The following is a 16135-nucleotide window of genomic DNA, read 5'->3' as shown; positions in this document are numbered from 1 at the left end:
ATCCCCAATAGAGACATATCTGTGAAGCTGAGAGCTCTTTGAACCTATTGTCTCTCGTTATAAACAAAAGGCTGTTTTTTAAAACTATCTGATATTTCATCTAACCCTGAAATAGTAATGATTATTTTTTAAAATAATATCCTTTAGAAACTGAAGTCTGAAAGCAGCAAGAATAGCAGGAAACCTAGATTACTAGGCTAAGAATAGGCATTCCTCCAGATAAAGTTCCTGCTTTATTAAATACTCTCTCTTCAGTTGCTTTGTACCTACTGAGATGACATCTCATCTGTGATGGACCAACACAGCCAAGTCTCCAGGGACAGGCAAATAGTTTTGTTATATCAAAAAGAATTGGAGAAGAGAGCATAGACAAGAGGCTTCCAAATGGCTTGGAAGCAGACCAAGAACTTGTTTTTCTATGCAAGTCACACATCAACAAGGAAAGTAGATTTTAGATTGTATAATCACTCAACATTAAGAGGGACTTAATTATTTTACCATTAGTTAACATTTGGCTTAAGGATTTTGTGCATCATCATTAAACAATTCTGTTGCATGTTCTCTTTTTGCTTACTTGGAACAGTTAAAACACAACAAATTAGTACATGTACAAAAGGTAAATCTAAGAACATAATGACATGGTCTCTCAGCTCTCATGCCCCTTATATGAAAGCCACACCTTTGACCATCCCTCTTGATTCTCTCTGAGTCTTCTTCTGTTTTATTATATCCTTTTGGAGATGACAGAGTCTATAACTGGATTGTCAATATAGATTTATACACTGGCAAAATCATGTTTTCTCTTTTCTTCTCTATTCCTTTGCTAATGTACATGGCAAATTGATTTGTACTGAGTCTATCTAAAGTGAATTTAACCTCATTTTATTATCCATTTATTTTTGTAAAATTCTTCTGCAAGTCTTCAGTCATGTCTTCTCTTATTACTATGAATAATATTTTTTTTTACTGTCAGCAAAGTGCCACCTCATTATTAAGCTGCTTTTGTAGATTATTAGCATGTTGAACTAAGAGTTCCAGCACAGATACTTGTGGAACTCTGAGGTGGCAGCCCCTCACCTTCATAGCAGACCATTTCCCATATCTCTGTTCTTATTTTGGGTCAAATTATTTAACCTTGCAAGGTTTACCATTTTATGGCATGTTGTTCAATTTCCCTAGAAGGGTGTGGGCTTTTTGTCTTTTAAAAGATGAGCATGACTGTGCCAGTTGGCTTTTCCTCATATGTTTGGTCGGCACAGCCCTTAGACTCTTTTTATATTTTTACAGCCTTAAGACATTTACACTGTAGATACACTGCTATATCAACAATTCTTCATTTTATTCTAACTGTGGTTGTTGCATCAGTCTGCAGAGAAACAGATTCTGTTCTTAAATTCAGCCACCAAATTTATAGTTTGTCTTGAATACTAAGGTAGCATTTAAGAGACCTCACCAAAGCTGTCCTAGTTGTTGTGCAAATTCAGAACAAAAAGAGTGTGCCTACTCAGAAAACATCTGCAGACAAAAGGACAAACTCATATTTTGGGCCGCCTATCGACATCATAACTTCCCTTAAACTGGTGCCTGACCCTTTCACCTCTCTACCTCAATTACAACTTTTATCCTCACTTTCACATTCTAGATCTTCTCTCTCTACCCAGCACAAAAGGTAATATGCAAACATTGGCACATTTTTTTACCTTCCTGAGTCATTATTTCATCACAGCTCCTAAAGATCTGCCTCACTATCTCAACATTGTTTCAGTATGTTCTTCTGTGCCAATTCTCTCTTGCACCCCTGAGAGCAATTTTTATAACTTTTTCCATGGGACCACCACCTTCTTCTCACCTGAGGCTCCATTACACCTACAGACACCTGACAATTAAGAATCCATAATATTTCTTGGTAAGTACATGGTAGTACATTACAACTTCCCTCATTTTTAGGGTCAAAGAAAACCACAAATCAAGGGACTTGGGAACGTTCGTGTTGATTAAGCTCTATAGAGGAACACAAGGGTTAAGAAGTGGCAAAAACCCCAGTGTCCGATGAGCAAAATGCTTCAATTCATGCTCACTAGGTCAGAGAAAGAGAGAATACTAATAGAAGTTATCCAGAAGCTTTATTCACTTAAAACCAAAAAGAAATGCAAACTACAATACAATCCTCAACTTCTGAGTTTTGGTGATTCAGACATACTTGAGAGTATGACTTTGAGTATGACACCAAAATTAAGGGGTCAATAATCACTCAGAAATTACCATTTTGAGAAGTCAGCATCTCTTCCCCCCCCAAATATGGAAGTTACTAAACAAAACTGAAACTGAACAAAATACACATTACGACATGGTGATAGTACTGCCACGGGGCTCATGGTTGCCAGAAATAAAAGATAAGAAATTAGAGACAACAGGGGTTGTAAACGGGGGGACTTTTTTCAAATATTTTTTGTGTCAACTTGATATAGCTAGGTAACAGATGGTATATTATGTTTTTCCTGCCTTAACACAATTTAAAAACAAGCTACAGATGGCTATAATGAAATCCTCATTAACACACTTATATTTTCACAGTTCAGTATGGCAATAATGAAACTTTCAGGTCTGGAATTTCCTGTTGGTTAATTAGCGGTTAGGTTAATAGCCTGAGGAAGTGCACAACCCAAAAAGTTTCCTTGTTGTTTAATCATATAATTACTATATTCATATTTCTGGGAAAGCTCTCAAGACAGATTTAATGTCACAGTAAAGTTACCTTTATAACCCTCCCTGTTTGTGAAACAACAGTATTATTTTATTTAGCAGAGCGTGTAGGCAGGAAAGCCATGAACAGGCCTAATTCAGCTACCTCTGGGAGGTTTCAGCTTGTTTTTATTTTAGAGATACCAACTTAGAGAAGTCTTCCAATACATATTACAGCAAACACATTGTACAGAAGAGCTGGGATCAACAACCACTGGTCTACAGCTGCAATGCCAGTTTATAATCCTCTGCAAAAGCTTGAAATATGATATATGCTTAACAATACACCAAGATATCCCTAAATCTCAGATCTAGAAAGAGAACAAAAAAAATAGAATCACCACAAATCTTGTATTCAGGTTATTTCCATAAATTAAGCTGCTGCTATAATCACAAGGTGGCACAATGCCAGCTGCAAGCTGCATTATAAAACACTATGACTACAATAGTAGTCAAAGATGTAGAGTTCAGCACTAAAACCACCCTGGATTTCAATAGCCACAAACTAGTTACCAGCTGATGACAGGGTGCCTTCATTACTGTTCTACTTATGCTGTAAGATTAAGGCTGTAGCCCAAGCCATCCCCCCCCAGCCATGCCTTCCCTGGGTGGTGCAGCCACACCCCCACACAACCAATACCCGCGCTCGGTGCTGTGGAACAAGGAAGCCAGTAACTTGGCAGAACCAGGTCCCAAAACATTACTGAATGTTGCTGTTGAATTTTTTTCTTTTTTAACTCACATCACCAGAAAACTACATTGAGAACGTGTGACACCCTTGTCACGGGGCACAGACCAATGGAAACAACCACACAACTTTTTGAAGCGCTGGAGGTTCAAAAGAGGATAGCCACTGCCAAACCGTCCTGAAAGGAACATAATGTGGAAAACTTGAGTTGTGACTGAAGTTACACAGTCAAAAAGAGACAGTATCCAATTATTTAAAAGTTGTCATGCTAAAAATATCTTTTAAGCCCACCAAACTCACTTATGACAGAGAACCATAGGGAAAGAGAATTTGGATTCTCTAAGAATCCCATTATTTTGATAACTATTCTGTAAGATTCTGGAGCCCTCACATTTCTTTAGATAACAATTTATTTAGGCAACATTAAGGAGAATTTAAACAGTATTACTTTCCTTAACCAGCAGAAGCAGGAGCCATGCACAACAAAGACTTTCTGGAACACTAATGTCACTAAGGGATTCAACAGTCAAATACTCCCAAAAAAAAAAGTGAAAAAAAACTCTATGTTTTTAGAGATCTGAGAATTACAGCTCCAAAATGAGTTACTTTGCTTCCTTAAATCACTCTCAGAGGCCTAGAAAGTTAATCAGAAAATGACAGACAAAATAAAACTCCCTCAGTGATTTTCTTCTGGAAAATCCCATGTTTTAATTGAGAAACTTTCAGATCCAGTTTCACATACAAGTTTTCATAATTATATCCATTCCCTGACAGAACAGTCTGTACTTTTGACAGATCTTCTTATGGCACTGGTGCTGTGAAAAATTTAGCTGTAGCTTTAATGAGAAGTTAAAAAAGTTTCTTGTTCTGAATATTTACACGTAGTATAATGCCGCCTTTAAAATCTGTACCGCTGGTCAAGTTCAGTATCACTTGCTCTTCTCCTTACAAAACAAGAAGTTAAAAATAATTGCAGTGTTTCAATGCTAAACAGTTTGTGAAGCAAGGACACCTTGTGTTTGCTTCATCCAGCACTCCCTCACTCCATTCTTCAGAACAGTGTGGTGTTCTCTTAATCTTTTGAGTTCCTGTGCTTATCAGATGATAAAAAGAAAAAATAAAAATAAAGAAAAAAGCAAACATTCTACTACAGTTATAAACTTTGTCATGTAAGTTTCAGGTACTTCCTCAAATTGAAGTAAACACAAGACAATGGAAAAATTATACAGTTAATTGCACCGGGGTAAGTACTAAAATTTGTAATGAAAAGTCTTCCCCTTTTAATTACGATATCAAACAATTCAGAGCAGAGTTTGTTGTACAGAAGCTGAAACTGATTTACAGGAAGGCCTTCATTCCAGAGGGGTAAGAAGTCGTCTGAGGAGCAAAAGTCCATGGTTGGACTTCGGACATCCAAAGATGGCATGTGGGAAGGAATATGCCTCAGGTTCCCTACTACCCGTAAGACAGGAATGAGGAAGAAATACAGTGTTCTTTCTTACTTACTATGCACACACATAAGCTACTTAATTCAGATAAAAACATATCTTTGGAATCAGTATCACAGACAACTAAACTGGGATCGTATCACACCAACTTAATATTCAGAAGTACAAGTGCTCCAGTCGTACTCAGTCTCTATTACATGTGTTTTTTACCCAGCACAGAGTACGTCCATCCAAGCCATGACCACTCACAGTTTCTCCTGGAGAATGCTGTGGGAAATGCTGTCAAAGGCTTTACTAAGGTAAACAAACTAAGGCCCAGGTAAACAACATCCACTAGGCGTTGTCATAGCAGTACACTGGGTTGGTCAAGCCTTCCACAAATCCATGCTGGCTGGGACTGATCCCCCCCCCACAGTGGTCCTGTGTATCCTGCATGATGGCACTCCAGATAATTGCATGGGTATACAGCTCCCCACACAGTGCTATACCACTTGTGCAGACTGTCTTCTCTGTGCAATAGTACAAAATATGCTTAAAAAAAATTTGTATATTAATATATCCCAAGTTCTTAAAAGCTCTTCACATAGCAGGACTGTCAGCTTGATTTTCTACCAACTCAGAAAAGATTAAAAGAAGAAGTGATACAAGTATTCAAACACTTCTATTTGTATGGACTACAAATACTGAAATTCTATCAAATTAAAAACCTTGCAGAGAAAAAAAAATTAATGAAAGCAGAGGAAAGAAGAAATTCCAACAGCACAGTTTAAAGAAGCTGAGCTCTGGTGGACACAAAGAAAAAAAAAAGAAAGAGAAAAAGGAAAATATTTCCTCATGTAGTAAGAGACCTCTGATGCCATAGTAAGTTCACCAGTGTTTCTAGGAGTCTTGTCTTGATGTGCTGCTAAAAAAGCATCATATTATTGTAGTTATGTACCAGTCACAGAACATTTGGTCTGCTCTACCTGATAGTATCTACTTTGAAATTTAGGAATGCAATACACCAAGTTTTTATGATTCAGTGTTTTACTTTAGCCCTGTAAACATCGCAAGCCTTCAACAGAAAGGAGAACAGTTACAGTAAGTGGCTATTTCTGGCAATTTTTTTTCTATCAAACATCAAACAGTCCAAGTTAGACACAGCATATCCCAGAACTGAAGGAACAGTATGTATCAAAACGGGAGGGGGGAGGGGGGTGTTTGGGTTTTTAGCTCTGTTTTCCCTGTCCCCTTGTGGGCTGTTTGTAGAAACAAAAAAGCATCTTTTCATAAAGGTTCCTAAAGACAAAGTTTTACAGGTGAGTTCTTGTGACCATTTTTTTTAATTTTACTTTAAAGAAAGACATAAACAAAAGTACCTATCAGAAAGATATGGCAAGGGCTTACAGCACAGTCACGAATTTTACTTTCACAACAGCAAGCAGAGATTTTCTTTGACCATGAAATGAAATGCCATCAGAAACACTAACAGGCTTTTATTCACAGGGCTGACTTACAAGAATTTGATACAAAGTATACAAGTTTTTAATTGTATTTTCTTAAAACAAAATTGCAGTCCTTTTGTGATCTAAAGTCTTGAACTGAGACCTTTCCCCAGGCAAAATTTTAATATAGGAAGGACTCAAGTCAGGACCTGTGATACACAAGAATGTACATGCATGTGTACATTTCAACATTTCAGTATTGTGTCTTCTGTTTTAAGAAAGAGCATTCAGAATTATCCATGACTTACATTTGAGTCATTTGAAAAATAAACCCCAAAATCTAAAGTACAATTAACTTGCTCCTTCCATTGCAATTTATAGCAGCTTGAAGAGTTTCTGCAATAACCACCTTAAATCACAGACACATTAGTTTACACATGCCCAGTACTGCAGAAGCCTGATGCGGGTTAGAAAGAGCAAACAAGCTTCCTAAATAAAGACAAGTAATCAAAACCTTCTCTGTTGCTTTCCCTCACATCCACTTCTTCTACCTTTGGTTGTTCCCATGTGGAAATCCAGACTTCTAAAAACATGTATTTAACTGCAAGTATTAAACCACTCATAACCGTTTTACAATAATAAAGTACAGTCTTTAAGCATTTTATTTTTAAGCCTTTTGTTCATAGTTTTGCTTAGATATTTACTGCATTTATAATAAAAATAATACACAAAAAAGCACAACACTTCTTTTCAAAGAATGAAAATCTTTCTGCCAACACTAGAAAAGAAAATTCAATTTTTAATTCTCACTATTAAAGACTTTCCATCTTTAGTACAAGATTTTGCAACAAACAGTACAACCTACAGGTATGGACATTAGTATCAGATATTTCCACTGCTAGCTTTAAGATTCTGCAAGAACTCAGACCCCAAATTCATACACATCTACTTACAGTTCACATGCAAAATATATGAATTGGGAAAAAGAAATATTCACTTTCTAGAAAAGGCCAAGTATAACTTTTTTAATTATGAGACAAATGTGACTGTAAGCACCTGCTTACCAGAGAAAGCCTAGACACATTAAATACACAGCTTTATACTTACCAAGCTCTTACATTTTTCGTTTCTATCAGAGAAAAATACAAAGCCCTCAGTGAAGACGCTGAAGTCCAGAGGTGTCTCAATAACACATGCTGAGGCTTTGCCAGCCCAGACTTGATTTGTCCCTTAGTCACTCATCCTGCCTCTGCTCAGCAAGCAGCTCTGGGGCAGAGGCAGCAAGTGCTTGTGAGAGCGAGGGAACGGAGGCAACGCCGTCAGGCCAAGAACAGAGACACGAGTGTGGGAAGTGCCTTTTGTTAAAATAAACACTTTTGCAGTAAAAAAACATAGAAAGCATGGTCAAAGTATTACAATAAAAACTCTTACAACACTGAAAGCACTGATTTTAAACAGTCAAAAATGTAATCAAACACTGTGCTTGGACTACGGAGTGGCAGGCCAGGTTTTGGGCTTCTGGGGAGGGATGGTGGGCTGTGGCAGTAAGCCCAGCAAACTGCTGCTGATGCCTGCACTGAGCAGTGATGTTACTGCTCCCACCTGGACAGAAAGGGGAAGAGAGAGTGTTCTGCTGTTCCCTGACAGAATGACAGTAAGAAAATACAGATAGATAAAACCCTGCCTTTCATTCAGAGATGTTAGTTATCCTCACAGCAAAGCAGGCTGTAAGGAAGAAAACAAGTTCTCCTCTCCAAAGCATGCCAAACAGGTTCAGTGCTGAAAAGTTCCTTCCTGTGCACTTGCTTGGCGTGAAATATCCTCAACACTGTATTACTTCCCATATGTGAAAGCCAGTCTTGAACACACAGGTACTTACCCTGCCAAGGCAAAGCACTACTACCTCAAAGCATAATGCTGCTTTTGAAAACAAAGTCTCTCTGACATCCTTCAGTTGAAGTCAACAAAAATGCAGATGTCTCAAATGCAAAATAATATCGACTGTCTCCATAAGCAATGCTGAGCTTACCTAGACAATCTAATTGTAAAGGTAAACCATCTTCCTAGAAAACTGACTACCTGGAAATAAACTATTTGCACACATAACATCACTGGAACTGATGAGACCAATTAACGCAGTCCTTCAAGCTACTGCTGAGAATTGACATGTTTTACTTTCCAGCTCCAGTGTGATATTTCCTTTTCAATGACCAAGCCAGTCATTGCTCAGTGATTTGATGTGGTAGGTGAATAAATTGGTATTGCTCAGAAATCCTTTTCCTGGTTCTCCATCTAAGCACGTTTCAGCAGGGATAAATAACCCTGAAGTTAGGCAAAAAACTGTGCTGTACTATCTCGGTTAGACCAGGTCTGCAGCCAGGAGCACAGACATTTTACAAGTCCACAAGTAATTTTGCCTCTGGGGATGAGGCAAGAGAAACTGGTTGGTTTAATAGAAGCCATGAAAAAAGAAAGCCACAGGGTGGCACTAGAGGTAGGCTGTATTTTGAAACTACTTGGCTGCTTATTCTTTTCTGGGTAAATCAGAGTTTATCTAATCCCATCTGCATAAAACAGGAGAGTAGTTAATTAGTTTTCCTTCAAGCATTGTACTGTCCAGCAAGAAATATCCCTAGATATAAATCACATCATAAGAGAAACACCTACTTCAGAATTTTCAGAGTATTTTATAAATTAATGAAATGGCATTTAAGAGCATTAAGACAAGACTGCTATTGTAAAGATAGGTTAGGAATTGATACCTATTTTGGGTTTGTCAATTCATTTTGGAACAATTTAAGAAGAAAATCTCCATAAAGCATGTGCATTTTCATACATAAGCTAAAGAATTTTCTTCATACCATGATTTTTTATCAATGTTGCGACGGAAAAATCTCAGACAGTTCTCTCTTCCTCTGAGAGGAAGGACAGTATTAACCTATGAAAAAGTCTTAACACTGCATTCAACACCATCACATTCTTTTAAAACATTTTCATTCTTATATATAAAAGAATCATACATCATTTCATCCAAAATAGACAATTTATTACAGTAATGTTTCAAAGCTAGACTTCAGAGTCTATTTAATCTGCTTTGTTGGCTGCTTTTACCCCAAATTTCAAATCCCTACTATTTGAGTTAAAAGCAAAAACAATTGCAAGAAAAGCAATTCCTGTTCATTTAGTGAAGAAACTGATTTTCAAAGGAGATTTGGAGGTCATCCAAGATTGCAACAGTTACTTTCTACTTTATAAAACAAAAGTCCCTTCAAGGTATAAATTTGATATTTAAGTAGATTCTGAACCAACAGATAATATATGACTATGCACAACCACTTCAGTTGCTGAAGTCCTCATTCTAAGTTTTCAGTTTGAAAGTATGATCACTAACAGTCTTCCTTTGATGTTTCTAGTAACAAATGAAAATAAACAAAAAGTTTTATTTTAGTTCAGTTGCACCATAATATAAATTAGAACACCAATTCATCTCCTGTCATTTTTCTTACTCCAGAGGGCAAGAATTGTAAAAAACAGAAAGTTTTATTCCCTCAGACAGAAGTTCAAGAGTGGTCTGGTAATTGTTCCAACTGCCAAGTGGAACATAAGCCATTCTTTCTGCTACAAGATTGCTCCCTGTATTTATATATGGAGATTATTCTGCTATTAGATAGCATGACATTAATATATTGGCAAAGAAATATGCCAATATAGCTGTGACTTTAACATTGGATAAAGTAGATGATTATGTAATAGCATTGATTGCCAAAGCTATACAAATTTGATTTGAGTATATTATTTACCAATTTGTGGACTCTTACACTAAGGCACTCTATGTGTTAGTAAATGGTTTCAGAACATATGCCCGACAAATACTAAATTAAAAAGTTAGTGACCTGATAAGATAAACTGATTTTGGTACCAAAACCTCAGTGCCTGGTGTCAATGTCGCTTAAAAATGTAATAGAAAAATTTAACAGAAAAGTAATTAAGGCACCTCCTCCTCAAAAAACACAAACAAACAAACCCACTAGCCAACCACAGAACACAAAGGAAAATACTACTGTAAAGACTTGTCTATTATTATTTCCTCTGACGGATTGGGAAAGCAAAGGCTTCTGCGGAAGTGTTGGCATGTAGACACTGCATAACCATACTTAGAACACTTCATACAGTAACTTCCCAGTTCATCAATTACATGAACCAGGACACTGTTTGCATATAACACTCCAAGGTCATGTGCTGATGCAACTAATGGAAATGAAGTCCGTTAATTCTAAATAAAATAACTATTTAAGCAAAAAATAGACACACTGGATGCAATCTAAAAGTGCTTCAAATAAGCTTCTCTGTTCCCCTCTATTGACACCTATACCGTTATTAATAGAAAGCTAAATCAAAGTGGACAAATTCGGGAAGAAGGTGCATTGCTCATCAAGGCCATAACTTTAAAAGTATGGACTTTGAGAAAGCTGTGTGTAAGAAGATACATGGAAGTAACTAGCATGTCTTCTGTTTGAATTCTGTATTCTTCTGTTTTTTATTTTCCTTACTTAAGACAGAGAAGTGTTTGTAGTTAATTTGTACATATTTTGCACAGTTTTGGAATAACGTCTCTGGACAGCACTAGGAAACTTATGCAATTAAACTGTTAATTTTGCTTATCGTATTTCTAAAAATCAAATTGCTAATCATAACTTTGAAACTAGCCAATGCTAGCTCTCACAGTTTGTCATGAGTACTGGAACAGCATTTGGTCTACGATGTGCCATTACAGAATTTTCAGGTCTAGATGGGAGGTCACACACACACAACATCTCCAAGGGAAAAAAAAAATAAAAAATCAAATACTAAAATTTTAAATAAAATCAAATACCAAACAAACTATCCTGTCAATCCTAGTCCTGTCTCACCCAATGTAGAACAAACAAATAAAACAAACAAATATAATCTATGTTTTCACATCTCAGGTATCTGAGAACTTCATATCTATTTATTTATGCAGATGACTAAATAGTTCCTTCATTTTTCAAATATCTTTGAACAGAAGTATTTGTTCAAGAACATAAAAGACAGAAATTAAATGGCTGCATAGCTTTTGTCACTGCAATTCAAAACATTTATGTCCAATTCCTAACAACCACAGTATCACACAATTTTACACCCTTCCTCAAACTGCAATCAACATTTAGCCCAAATTTCAGCACAACCCACAGGAATTTAGATATAAGAAATTTTTAAAAGCAAAACAAAACCCTCCACACAGCTATTCTTAGCCAGCACTGTGAGGCACATTCTTACATTCCCATGGAAAGTTAACAGCACAAGGAGCATGGCTGCATGTTCCCTTGAGGCCAGGCACAACGGAACTGTTGGACAAAGAACAAGTTCTGGTCCCCACCACTTGCACATACACACAGATCATGGGAACTTACTTTCTCTGGGTCACTTGGCTACACAGCTGCATATGTGTAATTTGTTTTTAGAGCGCAAATGTCTTCCTTTAAATGAACAACCAATTACTCCATGATCAAAAAAAAAATCCAGAAGAGACAAAAATATCTGTATTGCTAGTATGGTATACTTCATAGCATAAACTAAACACACACACAAAGTCTGTTTCACTGAACAGTACACAACTACCTTATGAGTACAAATTCTGCCACATTAAAAGCTTTAGACAGGTGACTACTATCATCATATCAGTCCCAGGAGTCCAAAAACCATGATGCAGAAGCCCCATCTCTGTCTCTTGCTGGCATGACTAAAAATGACTTCAGTATTTTTCTAGCAGAAATAAATTGATTTTATTATCTATTTAAAAGACAGGTTAATAACAGCTATCAATAGTATCTAATGGATCAAAAAACTACTTCCACTCCTGGACTTCTACTCAGTTTCTGCTCAGAAGTCACAAAGACTTCTTTAACAATTTCAGTAGAACTAAGGAGTGAATGTGGATGGAAAACTGTTGTAATCATGTAACTGCAGCTACCATAATACACAAGTGACTCTGTGTTGAAAGTTCTGGGACAGCCACAAATTAAGTTTGTTAGACAAAGCTGGTCTAGTATTGACTCAGATATATTAAGAAGGACCAGAAAAATAGGCTACAGTTCTATTTGTCACTTCATATATGTATAGAGGCTCAAACAAGTTGTGGCTTGCTGCTAGGAGAGATCAGAATTCACCTGTCAAATTAGGAGTTACAGCAGGTAAAGACAGAGGAAACAGACTGAGTGATTCTGGATGTCTTCACCCTCCTCCTCCTCTTCATAAGGTTCACCGACCTCTCACCATCTTCTCCATCTAAGGATCAGCCATTGGCTACACAACCTCAGTGGATCCCACTGCTAATCACAGTATGAATTACGAGGACACACCTTCTAAATACTCACCAGCAGCCTGGCTGCTTTGCTAACCAAGAAACAAAACTAACATGGCTAAATAATGGATGTTCATAAAACACCTCCCAGCACTGCACTATTTCTGTGCATGTGGTCACATGGTTACTCAAGCTCACCATCGTCTCATAATTCCATTTTCTGCATATTTGCTGATGTGAAACAGGGTTGACCAGGGAGTATCTCTGTCATGGTAACATTGCAGACTATGGGAAACAGTTTTTCAGACTGCAAGTATGATCCAGCAGCCTTTAAAAATATTTTATACTATTAGCTTTCTGGTGTCAAAGGTGGCTAATAAGGATATCAGGTGACTATCAAAAACAAAGAATCAAAACAATGACAAAAGCTTCTGAGAAAACTGCAAGACAAATTTTACAGCTAGGCTGAGCCGTCAGTTCTCTATCTTCAAAATTAGTAATTAAGGCCTTTTTTTTAGCCCGAATTACATGACAGCATAACTTTATCACAACTGATGCTAAGTGATGCAGCTAAGTGACTGCGTGAAGGAAACGACAGAATCATAGAATAAATCAGGTTGGAAAAGACCATTAAGATCATCAAGTCCAACCATAAACCGAACACTGCCAAGTTCTTACCTTCTTCACTGGAGGGATGAAACTGCCTTTTCAGGTTGTCCACTCCTGTTCATATACTTTTAAATTTTTTTAAATATGAAAAGGATCAAAGGAAATTGGCCTTTCCATTTTGGAAAAGGTACATACAAGCTTATTTGCCAAAGGACCCAGTTGCAAGCCTTGGTAGCCCATCCTCTTTTATCATGTAGCTTTCTGAAAAATCTCAGTATTTTATTGCCAAATTCAAATCTGAAACTCCCACTTACAGAAACTTAAGGAATGCAAATCATCTCCTTCCTTTCTCAGCATCCTGTGCCTCTGAACATGACACTGTTATACGCAAATTACCAAGCCTAGACATTTGAAGTGGCACTAAGCAGACAACATTGAGGTCAGCCCTTTCAATTCTTTGATATGGCAGTTTTATCTCTCACCAGTCTTGTTTATTTCCAACAAAATTATAATAATACAATTTATTTCACTGGATTTGCGGGATATGATTAAGCTTAAAAGCAAGTTGAATGATCTCTTATAATTACTATTATTTCAGTATTGCACTAATTGCAGCAGGAATCCTTACCCCAGCTGACCAAATTAAAATAGAAGTCAGTGTATCAGCTGGGACTGTGAAATGCTATGGTGCAATGCAACTATTCTACCTAAAAGTCAGCTAGTCAAAACAGGTCAGATCAATAAAAATAGGTTCAGACCAGGTTAGAGCACCTTCCGGAAAATACTGAACTTTTTCTATGACAAAGCCAACATCTAACAATAGGAACCAGTGGTATCCCTGACTCTTGTAGTTTAAAGCCTTACATGATGCATCAGAGGTGCTACAAAAAACATGCTCCTTACAGGGTTTTTTAATCTTTTTATTTATTTTTATTATTGAGGACCTTTGTATGTCAAAACGGAAGTTTGATCAGTGAAAGAATCCATCAGAATTTTAATTTCTTCTTGATTTAATTCCCAGGATATCAGTTATTTTTCTGTTAATTGTAAGGTCAAAGAGGACCCCATGGAAGCAATAAGCAGCAGGAACTAAATAAACAGAAGGCCGGATCTTTAATGCAAATGTGTTTCCTGGAGGAAAGGAGTAAATCAGTGCAGATAATGTAGTACAGAAGCAGGAAAAAAGTTTAAAGAAAAATAAAAATCACATGTTCTAAAACAATCTGTTCAAAAGATTTCTCACTGGAACATAAGTAGCTCTTCAAAACCAGTGCCCTGCTGAGGAATTTACATACTTGCCAAGGTTTTAGTTACTAATCAAAAGCAACAGCTATTTGCTTTGTGGATGAAAAGTTGTAGTACTTGCTCAAAATTAAAAGAAAAAAACAAACAAGCAAACAAATCACAATTATTTTAAGGTACAATACAGCTGCACAGTGAGAACTGTCTGTGAGAGTGTGTAACTGAGACAAGCACCCCAGAATACATCCCACTTCATTAGAATTTTTAAGAAAAAGAATACAGGCAGTACAATTAAGAGGCCTTCAGAGAACTGAACCAGTTCAAAAATGCTTAATGCTGTTCAAATCCACCAGTTACAAGGTCACACCAGGATAATTCCACAGCATGTCTCCTGATAACCATGCTTCTGGCCTGTTAAAGAACATCATCCATTTATATGAACAACTAGAATTTAAAATTTTTCTTTAATAACCAGAGGGGAAATTATATGCATTTTCCAAAATCACTGGTCAACCCTAAATCATTACCTATCCTTATTAAATAAAGTACTGCTACGGACACTAAGATATCTGATAACTAACAAATATCTTTTAAAAAAGTAGTTTCTGGCCCCAGAAAAGGTTCCCCTTCATAGAAATTATTTATCTCTACATATAATGGGGTATCCTCCTAACTACATCTAATATAACTTGATCTGTACTACAGAACTCCTTGTGCTTCAACAAAAATACTTCACTCCCAATTAATACCTACAACCGTTTAGTACAGAAAATAAACAAACTCAAGATTTTGAGACTTCTTCCTCCTATTCTACCCCTGTGAAAAAGCAGAAAGAGGCAGATTAGAGAGGCCTTACATCTTCAAAAATACATCCATTAATTGTTATTGGAATACAGTCAAATCCTAGTTTTAATATAAAGTTATTTTATCAACATTTATGATTTTAAAAAAAAATTAAAAGTGGGTATAATAAGGAATCAGAAATTATGAAAAGGGGATACCAATAGGTACCCCAAGAGCCTCCATAAGCCTAAGAAGTTCCTGCAACATCCTTCTCACAGAACTTTAGCAAAATGTAGATAAATGATGGTAAAATAATGGAATGGTCATGTTGAATGTCAAATTCATGAAAACTATACATTTGAAAATGAATTTATATTTCAGTATAAAGCACAATTGATATTAAAACAATACTAAGTTTATGCTGTAAAGCTTTCAAGAGTTAAGATTCTTTCAGGAGTGAAGTATATCTGGTTTCCCGCACAGTCCTGCACAACTGACTCACCATTGCTGCCTTCTCCCTTTCTTATCAGGCTCTTTGTTCCTCTGCTTCCAGCAGCAGCATGGACTGGTTTCCAATCTGATTCATGGTCAGGATTCTTACTGCAGGGAAGCTAACTCTGCACTTGAATACAAATACTAAGAGGCTGCCAACTCTTTACTAAGCAGCGTAAACTGCTATGCTAAAGTCACTCTACCAAAACAATTCCAGCTTTGAGGACTTATAAAAAAAATTTCTATAAAAACATATCTATATTATAGGAATATCAATATAACCTTTGTCCATATACTCATTGTTGTTCCAGATTCAGCTACTTATGCAAAAGAGAAATTTACTTGTATTTCCTTAATAACAACCTCGGCTACCCTACAGTGTACT

The 16135-nt window shown here is 36.7% G+C and overlaps 1 protein-coding gene across 3 annotated transcripts in view; it reads right to left on the bottom strand.

The window, feature by feature from the left end:
* The window catches only part of COBLL1 (cordon-bleu WH2 repeat protein like 1), a 76863-nt gene that overhangs the window by 46947 nt on the left and 13781 nt on the right, over positions 1–16135 (bottom strand). The window contains exon 1 of one of the 3 annotated variants that reach the window (XM_027678724.1): positions 7410–7579. The exons of the other annotated variants lie outside the window; for them this stretch is intronic. The gene's annotated coding sequence lies outside the window, so the exon portion shown is untranslated. Of the gene's footprint in view, positions 1–7409; positions 7580–16135 lie in introns of those variants that run through there. 3 annotated transcript variants of the gene reach the window in all.

The sequence above is a fragment of the Neopelma chrysocephalum genome, unplaced genomic scaffold (genome assembly GCF_003984885.1).
Source record: "Neopelma chrysocephalum unplaced genomic scaffold, ASM398488v2 Primary Assembly neopelma1_44, whole genome shotgun sequence".
In the NCBI taxonomy this organism is placed as follows: domain Eukaryota; kingdom Metazoa; phylum Chordata; class Aves; order Passeriformes; family Pipridae; genus Neopelma; species Neopelma chrysocephalum.
This window is presented reverse-complemented; position numbering and strand designations above follow the sequence as displayed.